Source organism: Taudactylus pleione, unplaced genomic scaffold, assembly GCF_031769625.1.
Source record: "Taudactylus pleione unplaced genomic scaffold, aTauple2 ptg000514l, whole genome shotgun sequence".
Taxonomy (NCBI): domain Eukaryota; kingdom Metazoa; phylum Chordata; class Amphibia; order Anura; family Myobatrachidae; genus Taudactylus; species Taudactylus pleione.
This window is the reverse complement of record NW_028284916.1, coordinates 2328932-2340249: the sequence shown is the minus strand read 5'-3', so window position 1 is coordinate 2340249 and position 11318 is coordinate 2328932.

Below are 11318 nucleotides of genomic sequence, written 5' to 3'. Positions count from 1 at the left end.
TGCGTGGGTTTGACCAATTACCATCAATATTGTAGTGTGTGTGTGTGGGGCCAAATTTTGCATTAAAAAATAATCTGTCCTGCCGTGGTCCCGGTATAAGAAAGTTTCACAAGATTACAGTACCGTGGGAATGACGATTCCTGGAGAGGGACCATACTGATTTACAAGCCGGGGGTGCAGGATCGTTTTCTAAGTAATATATCTGCTAGTGATATAGAACAAATTCATAATTGTCCAAAATGGAAGATGGGAATGAACAGCCCAGGGCTTGCAGAAAAGTTCATAAATATGTTTGTGGAAGGGCACATGGCCATTCTCCTTCTGCAAAAACATTTGAATTTTGCACCAGCTCAGAGATGACTGTAATTAACAAAAGAGATGTGTGATGAGGCACACATGGAAATGTGTCTGAGTGCTGGGAACCTGTCTCACCCCCTACTCACTGTAACTCTCCCTGACTACACTAAGCTTCAGTGTCCATTTATTCTACTACTGCATCACTGTGTCTTCTCTTGCTGCTGCTGGCTGAGCTCCAATCTCTAAACACTGCAGTGCACTTTCTGGTAACATGACACATCCAAGGTGTCCATCAGTGCTCAAGGCTCACCCCCCCATACTCAGAGGCATGCCTCTATTAGCTCTCTTTCTGTGCAGCTTACTGCCCGTAGTGTGGCCCCTCCCCCAGCTCTGCAAGCAGTGTCTGACTATACAGTAGCGAGGCTGAGCTGTTGCTGCCTCATCTCTCGTCTCCCTGCAGCCCCAGGGAGCTCCACAAAGCTGGTGAGTGTTAACTATAAAAATTATTACAATACACAAAGATGATGTTCATGAGTTATAAATATTTTCTTTGTATTATTCTAATAATTTTTATTTAAAACCACAGGAGTATGACAGGGGAGGCTCTGCCTCACCTGCCTACCCTGACTGCACGTCCCTGATCAAGAAATAGCGCAGTATAGAGACCCATTTTTGCCTTACACTGCAGTTGTAAATTACCCTAATAATGAGATTACTAGGGGTGAAAAGGACTAGGAACTGATTTGGAGGTCAGCGCTATTGCAGCCATTATTGCAGTGATAATATGCAGATGCTAGTTTTAGCCTTTCCCTAGCGTGCGCCGGTCTGTGCAAACCCTGAAACGCCCACTTTCAATGCTCTTTGATGGCGCAGCTCCGCTGGTAGTTTCGAACACTCCAACATCGGTGCACCATCGACCCTTGCCTCAACCGATGGTAGACGAAGTGTCTCCTTCTGAAATCCACCTGAGCATGGCGGCACAGCATTGGAGAACGCAGCCGTGATCACTGATATGCCCCTGACACTCCCATAACACACCCATGAGATGGTCCTTTTATGCATACACTTCAGGTCCCCCCCAGGTGTGCCCATGTTATCTCCTTGCCTAACGCCAACACTCCTGTATGTAACAGCGTACACTCAGGGGAACGCGTGCGCCGTAGGCGTTTTCAGATTTTTTTTTGTGCTTTTGCAATAGCAAATACTATTTTCAACTGCGCTTACACTAACATTGCATCCACCCAGTGATGTAACTAGTGGTGTGCGCAGTCGCACAGTGCGCAAGGCCATGGGGGCAGCACAGTCGCTGCCCAGCGGAACCTGCACTTGGCTGCAGAGCCACCTGGAGCGTCCACGGGATGCCCTCGGCAGCAACCTGAAGGCCTGAGGAGTTGCCGTCCACTTCGCATGGGATCGTAAAGTCGCGGGTTCGGGGGGGCAAAAGCGGCACAGGGTGGCATAGAGCCCTGCTCGGGCTCTGCGTCCACCTCCAGATCAGGTCCTAAGTCCAGGGTAAAACAGCAGCGTCATTGAGTCATTTGAATTGCGCTATTTTACCAGACGATTCCTCGCTGTTGTTTTTTTTATTGTTCTTCTTTAATAACACATTTGGAAGTGATATTAGATTCAGTATAGTAATTAAATTTAATGTGGATGAACTGCGGTGTTTAAAATGTAATATTTAGCTGTTATTGATTCTTATTGTGTGAACTTGTACAGCGTGGAAGTATTGTCTCTTTTTCCATTGTTATGTGTGTTTCTAATTAATTATGCAGATATAAGTATGCACATAAGGATATTACTTGAATATAGTAACTGTTGCACATTGCTCACATGATGGAAGAAGAACAATTGATAAACGTGCATATTACATGCTCAGAATACTATACACACAGTACCTCTCGGGGTAGGGGCGAGATTTTCTATATGTTCTGCCAATGTATATGCCTCATTTGGTATATAACCATTGCATTTGCCTAAAGAACTGGCTGTCGTCCCACCTCAATTCACAGCCTCAGGGGAGTTACGTAACAGGTTCCCAGATTACGAAACAGCTAAAATAAAGTCATCGTGACCTGTTAGCATGCAATCCAAAACCCGAGTTAGTCTTTTAAATCCGAGTTCCGAACCGCGGGAAGATCCGAACCAGAACAGTTCAACTCGGCAACCCAAAGTGATTCCTAACTCAGACTCTGTTCGACTCGGAACCTCTAAATTCGGTTGTTGTTGTTGGTTCTCTTATAACGGGAAGTAGTTAGATTTCTGGCAGCCAGAACGCCGGCTGTCGGAATCCCAACAATGGAGCCCGACCCGGGACTAAAGATAGGCGCCGAAACCCTGATGCCTATCTTTAGCCCCAAGCCAGAATTCCAACGGCCGGCATCCCGAATGAAGGTGAGCAGGGCATTCTAGCTGTTAGCCACGGAGGAGAGAGGGTTAGGCACCCCCGGAGGAACATAGGGTTAGGCATCCCCCGGGGAGGGTTAGACTAGGGAAAGGGGGGGTTAGGGTTAGGCACCACTGGGGGGAGGTTAGTGTTAGACACCCCCAGGGAAGGATAGGTTTAGGGTGCGGGAAGGGGGTTTAGGTTTAGGCACCAGCAGGGGGGGAGGTTAGGGTCAGGCCCTGCTCTAGGGGTGTTCAACCAGTGCGGTAGCACAGGGGTGCCAGCCGTGCACCCCTCCCCAGCATCCCGATTTCAGCGGGACAGTACTGTCCCGCTGTTCCACCTGCGGGCCGAAGTGGCCCGCGGGTGGGCAAATCAGGAGGTTGGGGATACCCACCACCGCAGAGGTGCGGCAGTGCCGGACCCCCGGAGTGTGAATAGATGCCACGCGCATGATTGCCACTTTATATTTAGTAGCAAACTCGCCGGCATCCATTACATTACATAACCCCCTGAAAATGTGAAATATGAGTTTGCTGTGTCCCAGGAAATGGCGAAACAACGACGGAACCTTTTCTCCTCAGGCCGTTGTGTCACTGTCCTCTCCTAGCGGCTGCATACTTAGGGCCTGATTCAGAGCCGGACGCTCTTTCTGATCGCTCGCTCTGAATCAGTGCTCGCCTATTGTATTTTTAGAGCGGCCTCCTGGCCGCTCGCATAGCTGTGGGTGACCACCCACAGCTAGTGCGAGCGGCCAGGATGATGGTCGCGATGGTCAAGACCATCGCGACCATCGGATTTGCGACGAGACCCTTGTGGTAGGGTCTCGTTGCTGCAAGTCCCAGTTACAGAGCAAGGAGTCCACCCACTGACATCACTTGTGATGTCAGTGGGGCCACTCCCAGACGGTAGGTGTTCCCATGGGAACGCCTCCGTCTGGGCAGCCACGCCCCCGGCCCACCCAGCAAAGGGGGCGTGCTGTCACTCAACATCGACAGCACGCCCTTTGTAGCGAGACCCGGAGCGACGGCTTGCCCGTCGCTAACCGGGTCTCGCGCATGCGCACGACGGAGCCGCCTCCATCGTGCGCATGCACACTGGGCCAACATCAACCCGCTTGCGAGCGCTCAGCGCTGGCGAGCAGGACTGAATCAGGCCCTTACTTCCCAGAGGGTCCTCCTCCTCTCCTGATAGATTCTGTCCCATCTCCCAAGCAATCACGTCGGCTGAAATACTCTGTGCTGCTGCTCTCTTTCTCGTGCTTTGATAGGCTTACATGTTTAGCTGCATACACACTGGATGATAATTGTGAACGAAATTAACGATAACGAAATCGTTGAATGATATATCATTCATATTGTTTAGTGTGTATGTAGTAAACGGCGGACGATGTGCGCTCCCGCGCCGCAGTGTGTATATGGCTATTTTCTATCTTCTCTCACTTCACATTCGGCTCAGCAATGCGTCCCCAGCAGAATGAATGTGATAGACTTATCAACACCTTTCTTTTAAAAGTAACAAAGTAAGTCTCATGTACGTTTCAGTATTTGAAATAATAACCCACAAACACAGCTACAGCAGCGTCTATAATACTAACATAAGAAACAGTTCATTTGTTTTAAAAGCTGCGCCACTTAAACAACAGAATTTAACTCTAGCGATTAGTTTTGACTTTTTGTTTGGAAATTAACGTGCTAGCGAGACTTAATGATAGAGAAGTAATAATCTCTCCCCATGATGTGTTTATTACGAACGCGACTTAGACCAACAAATTCACAATTTGTGCTTTAAAGACATATAAAACTCATCTCAGCGGTTTTGCTAACTACAGTGCCACGCCAGCCTGCCCCCAGGCGCTGTTACATTGTGCCTTGCATATATGACAGAGGCAGTTAGTCCCAATGTATTCATAGGAGAGTGGAAGGATCTGGTCAATCAGCAATTCAGCATTTGCATGCAACCCCTTAATACTCGGTAATTAGATGCCGTGCTGGTACTTACATTAATTAAAGCTGATTTCTCGATGGCTGCAAATGGTCATCCCCGTACGAAACGTCATATAAAGTCATCACCCTATATTCAACGTGGCACTTTATTTCCCAAGCACTCTCAGCGACACTAATAAATGGCTACGGCAAATGAGAGATTATTTTACAGAGCGACAAGGGCGCAGCCGTTCCTTCGCCCCTGTCCTCATTGGGGCTTTGTTTAAAAAAATAAAAAAAGAACCCGTCATTTGCATGGTGGTTGCTTTGTAATTATCTGAAACAACAATGAAAACAAATTAGGCCCCATTGTTCAATGGAAATCCGCCCAGGCTTTGATTAGAGGTCACTGGGAAACAGAAACTTTGGGGGGGGAAACACAGTTCATTTGAGCTGAGAGATAATTAGCATTTGGTGATTGCTAGGACGACCTGGTTAACGTGCTTTAGCTGTTTTTCAAAAAATGTGTTTATAACTGTTGTAAAACATTTTAAGTGGAGGCTGTGACTTTAGACTTTTTTTGGGGGGGGGGAGGTGGCGGGTTGTGTTGCATTTTGCAAGTGTTTCATCGTTTTAAAGGTCAGGAGCGAGACTTATGGTGCATGCACACTGGACGATTAAGGTGCTGGAATGAACATCATTATCGTTCATATCGTGCATTTTTTGGTCCCTTCCAACCCACCAACGACTTGCGATGTGCGGGGACGCATGGACGATAGCAATATCGTCCATCGCCCGTGCATGCAGGCCAACCTGGTCGATATTGATATCGTTAACCGTGGGTTGTTGGCAGGGCCGGATTAACAATGGGGTGGGTGGAGCTACAGCTCCAGGCCTCCCATTGAAAATAGGCCCACATACATACAAAAATACTTTTTTTTTTCCTGTCACCACCAGCCCAGCTAACTCTTCCTCCGGCCGCCTGCAGCTAAGTTTATCCTTTTCCACAACCCCTTGCACATCCCTTCTCCTCGGCCAGTGGACGGACTGGCCCCGCCGAAGCTCCGCCCCCGACTCATCCAAAGCTCCGCCCACTGACCCTCCTGCTCCCACCATCCTGTCACCTAGCTCAGGAATCAGGAAGGAAGGCAGCCCAGCAGGTCCACTTTAACTTCCTGCTACGGGGGTGGGGGGGGGAGAGAGAGAGAGAGAGAGAGAATACACACACACTTTAAATATATATATATATATATATATATATATATATATATAAACACATACTTACTTTATATATATTATATATATAAAAAAGTATATATATATATTTGTGTGTGTATATATATATATACTATATGTATATATATATATATATATATATATATATATGTAAGTACTGTCATTGGTTTTGGTCAAGATTACAGCACTCCTAGTTGGCGCAATTATATGTGTTGGCAGTCATTCATAGGTCAATTATGGCTCATCATAGTCTAATTTATTCACCAGCTGTACACCAGTATTATAATTTTATTTATGGTCTTCACAATCGGCGGCCATTTTTGGTTAGCCTGATTTCAACATGTTTAATTAAATTAAAGGTATATATTAAAAAGTTATGGTTTTTAAATGGTAATAGTAAAGGTTACATATATTTTACTTGTATGAAAATATGCTGTATGTGTGTATTTATGTATAATTTTAATATGTAAAGTCAGCCATTTTTTTGTGGTCATATAGGGATATGTGTATCAACGAATGGAGTCATTTTTTATTGTGAAAAGGAAAAATCATTTGATTGCTCTAGTGAACTCTTAGCCCTATTTAAAGCATCACAAATGGATCAGGAACCTATCCCTGAGGAAGTTTGTTTACAAACGAAACGCGTTGGAGGTTCCTGGTTGTACTCGTTCAAGTCGTTCAGGTACCATTCAGTCGGATTACGTTGGACTCCTGGGTTTGGGTGAATTATGCTTAAAAGAAAATGCTACAAACCAAGTTTTTATTCTGTACATGTTCTAACCATATGCTGCGAATATAAAGCTTTGATATACTATACCGTGATCCTTTCTTGGTTTTTGTTTTTTTTATGCTGGGCTATGTCTCTGGAAATCTTATGAAAACCGAGTCCTGACTCATCATTTCATTTGATTGGAGTTGAGATAAACATAAATATACAAAATTAAATGTATGCACATTACTTATTTTTGAAATTATTCAGTGTCTAACATATTACACTATTAGCGCCTTCTTGTCTTGTTTTTATGTCTTATTTATAGATCCGTTCTGGCAAGGATCGTACAAGAGGAGCAGCTATCAATTCATTTTATTTTGTTGTTATATTTCTCCTAATTGGTACAAATATCTGCATTCATTAGCACATTGAGGGTTTGTGAGTATATATATATATATATATATATATATATATGTATATATAGTGTGTGTGTGTATATATATATATATATACTGGGGCATATTTATAATGGGTACAGGGTGTGCGGTGCACACGAGCCCCTGGGTCCAGGAAGGGCCCACACCGCATACCCTGCACCCATATTATACTTACCACTCAGGAGTCCCACGTCGGCGCCGGTGTCAGCACTGTAAAAAATGACTGGAAAAAGGCCGCCGTGGCCATTTTCCCGTTGTTATGCGCATGCTCAGTACAGGGGAAATGGCCGCCACAGCCATCTTGGTAACCTGTGCATGCACTATAGACTCTGGACACACTCTAGTGCCCAAAGTCTTATCAGTGCAGTACTGCGCTCAATGGGCTCGATTCAATTAAATGCGAAGTGAATAGCATCGGGAATGAGCTCCAGGCCCTATTCAATTCAGCACGCTGTTAGGTCGGGGAATGGCCATTCTCGCACCTTAAACAGGGCGTTAGTTGCGAGAACGGGCATTCTCTGACTAAACTTCTCGGCGCGATGCTGTTTTCCAGGCGCTAAGGGCAGAAAACAGCATCGCGTCTGGACTTTTGTCGGATTTCTGCTCACATCCCAGGAGGGGTGCGAGAAGAGATCTTTAGTCGGGCTTAGCAGCGCGATGAATTGAATAGCTCCGGGAGCTAATTCTCCGCTCTATTCACTTCGCATTTAATAGAATTGAGCCCAATGTATATATATATATATATATATATATATAGATATATATATATATAATGAATATATAAAAATTGAGAGTGGTGTTTGGAGGGAAGGAGAGAGAGGGCCTCATTCAGAGGCAGTTGGAGGTTGCAAGCGGTCGCTCAGAAACTGGGCGGCCGCTTGCATCCTGACCGCCCGCCTCTGTTTCGGTCGTTAGAGCTAGGGTGATGGTCGCGATGGTCAGAGACCATCGCGACCATCGGGGCTTACGATGAGACCCTAGGGTAGGGTCTCACTTGTCGTAAGCCCCGGAGAGCTTCTGGCTCTGTCAGAGCCGGAAGCTCTCCACTGACATCACTAGTGTCAGTGGAACGCCTCCGTTTGGGCTGCCACCCCCCCGGCCCACCTTCCAAACGGGGCAAGCTGTCAATCAACATCGACAGCTCGCCCCCTTTGGAAAGAGACCCGCTACGACCGGCGCTGTCGGTCGTAGCGGGTCTCACGCATGCGCACGAAGGCGCCGGCTACCTCGTGCGTATGCGCACTTGACAAACATCGAGGTGGCCGTGCGGTCGTAGACCGTACGGCCGCCTCTGAATGAAGGCCAGAGAGTGGTGGATTTCCAACAGTGGCCGCTTAGTTTTAAGGTAGGTGCCAGCAATACCTTCCATGGAACTAAACACACCCACATCACAGGCCACACCCATATGTTTACCACACCTACACCACATTGGTCATGACTCCACATCACCAGTCACACTGCTGCGGCACTTGTCACACCCCCAACAGCGGCACACAATAGGCCCCTCATGAATTTCAGCTCCAGGCCCATGTGGACGTTAATCTGGCACTGGTTGTTGGCCATCATTGGTGATGTGCTGGATGATCGATATCGATCATCCAGCACACCCGGGAGATCGTTCAGCGATATCGCTGTCGCTGACTGTCGTCCCGTGTGTATGCACCATTATAGAGAGACACAGAAAACGTTTATGGGCCAGAATTGTAATTAAATTGGTCCTTCATTATCGGGCGGTATAAGGGTTTAGGCGAAATCAAGATCGGCCCAAACCTAAATTTTTTTGGTAAGCGAATATAGATTTTGGCGCCCCTCGTATGACAAATGTGTGATTTAAATTTAGAATAAATATTGCTCCTGGACTCCTGTTATACCTGATTGTAATAGTTGTATAGTTTGAGTTTTGATTTTTGCTGCTTCCATCGTGCATTACATGGATCACGGGGATCAGGATGAGCCAGCATACCACCAGCTGTGGATAACGTTTGGCGTAGGAAGGGCATGATCGGGGGTGTGAGAGGAGGGGGCCCCTGTGCAGACTCAGGGCCTGATTCAGAGCCAGACGCTCTGACAAGAGTGCTCGCTCTGAATCAGGGCCCTCCTACCTAATATTGGAGCGGCCTCTTGGCTGTTGGTGACCACCCACAGCTTATGCGAGCGGCCAAATAGATAACCACCCACAGCTCGCGAGCGGGTCTGAATCAGGCCCTCAGTGCGGGACCCCTCCTCTCTCCAGTATTATGCACTGGGTGCAGTAGATCCTGGCTTAGTGCCGTGGGTCTCTGGGAAAATGACACCTGAACCTTTGGTGCTGCGGAGCAGCATTACGGACAGGTAAGTATAAGACTATATGGGTGCTTGGTGTTCGGTGTGGCCTCCTCTGTGCACCGCACACCCTGCACCCATTATAGATACGCCAAGTGAAAACCCAGCACTAAATGCAGCCTTCAGAGGGGACCGGACCAGGCCACTAGTAGGTAATACCACAGGATAAACCTGAAATCCGGGATCGCGCAGCTCACCTAGATAGCGACAGCTGGAATATTACATTTACCATCAGGAATAATACCGAAGCACAGATATACTGGGGGACTGTCCTGGCCCAGAATGTGTGGACCAAAAAATCGGGACCCTTCATGAACTACATCGTGGAGTTCTTCATATTTCCATTCTAATAGGAGTGTCAGGACCCATTACAATTACACCACTTTAACAACTGCATATTATCCTGGTGTTTTCTTTAGGTTCATAAATATATTTTACAGAGCACATATGGATTTTAATTGGCATCACTGTATCCCATTAGCCTCCAATAATCAAGGGACGGAAAGTTATTATCTATTGCTTTACTGCACTAATTACTGCAGCAACCGTATACAGTACATGTGAAAAAGATATGTGATATATATAAACTAGGATTCATATTTATTGAATTCAAATAATATATTGTTATTTGAATTGTATATTGTACTGATGGTTCTTAGGGGGTGCCCCAAATATATTTTTTTAATTTATCATTACAGTTTAATATGAACATTTAATACATATGCCTCGCATATTAAAAAAACATAATTTATTGTAATATTATCCCATTTTGTCAGATATTTTACATAAAAAGACCATACCCTAACATTTTTTCTCATGAGGATATATATCTAAATATATATTTGTAGATATCCATAAATATAGATATAAAACCACACCATTAGCAGTATAATCCGTGCCCCAGGCCAGCACCTACTATATCACTTGACTTGAGTCACACAATTTTTACTGCGTCACTGACTGTGTTATAGCGCCTTACCAGCAGGCCCAGGAGGGATGTGGATACCTTTCCCGATGACGGCGACTGGCAGGGCAGGCGGTTATGCCGCTCCAGCCCACAGCAGAAAGATGGCCGGTGGCGGCCTGGCGCCAATGCTCCTTCATGGGCCGCGGCTCTCGTCCCTCTCTCCACCACTGTGCGTCCAGCTCTAGCCCTGTTTGCGCGATGTGCCTGAGAAGTCATGAGGTCACGTCGCCCCTTACGAGCAATCGGACAGCAGCCAGTTACAATCCCGGTGCAGCTGTGTCACAGAGACACTGGACCTCATTCAGAGTCGGTTGAAGCGGCCGCACGGTTGTACGGGAAAAGGGGCCGGATATGCAAATGATTCCCTCGCAAGTTGCGTCCCTAAGTTCGGATCGGTAGCTGACCGACCAAGGGGAGGAAGCGGTCGGAAGACAAAAAAATATGCCCTCTTCTCGTACGCATTACACGTCATCTCCGGGCATATAAGGATTAATCGAGACCATCGGAGCTGGTCGCAGAGCTTAAGGTTGACCATACCCTCTCTTAAGCTCTACGATCATGTCAGTGTATAAACCTCCCATATCACATGTGCCATGACGCTACTTTGTTAATTATGCACTCCCTTAAAACGCCGTTCGCATAATGAGGCATGCCTGTGTTCGGATCTCCACTCCCCCGTTTTCAAGCACCTTCCCCTGTTACCACCCACAAACGCCTCATCCTGTCACTCAAACTACCGACCTGGCTGTGTTCAAGGAGAGAGAAATATCTGATCGTAGCGGCTAGTTTGCGCACGCGCATTGCGAACTTTACGCATGCGCAGTATAGCGAACATCGGTGGCGTGCGACCGTGCGGCCGCTTCGACCGACTCTGAATGAGGTCCACAGTCTGCCCACGGCTTGCCTCTGCTGCTGGTGGCATTGTTCTATTAAATAATACATTAATAAGGTCGCAGCCAGGCCGCCCTCCACTATGTTGCGCCCTACTCGGCTGCGTACTTTGCGTAATTATAGAACCAGCCCTGGGCGAGAGGAG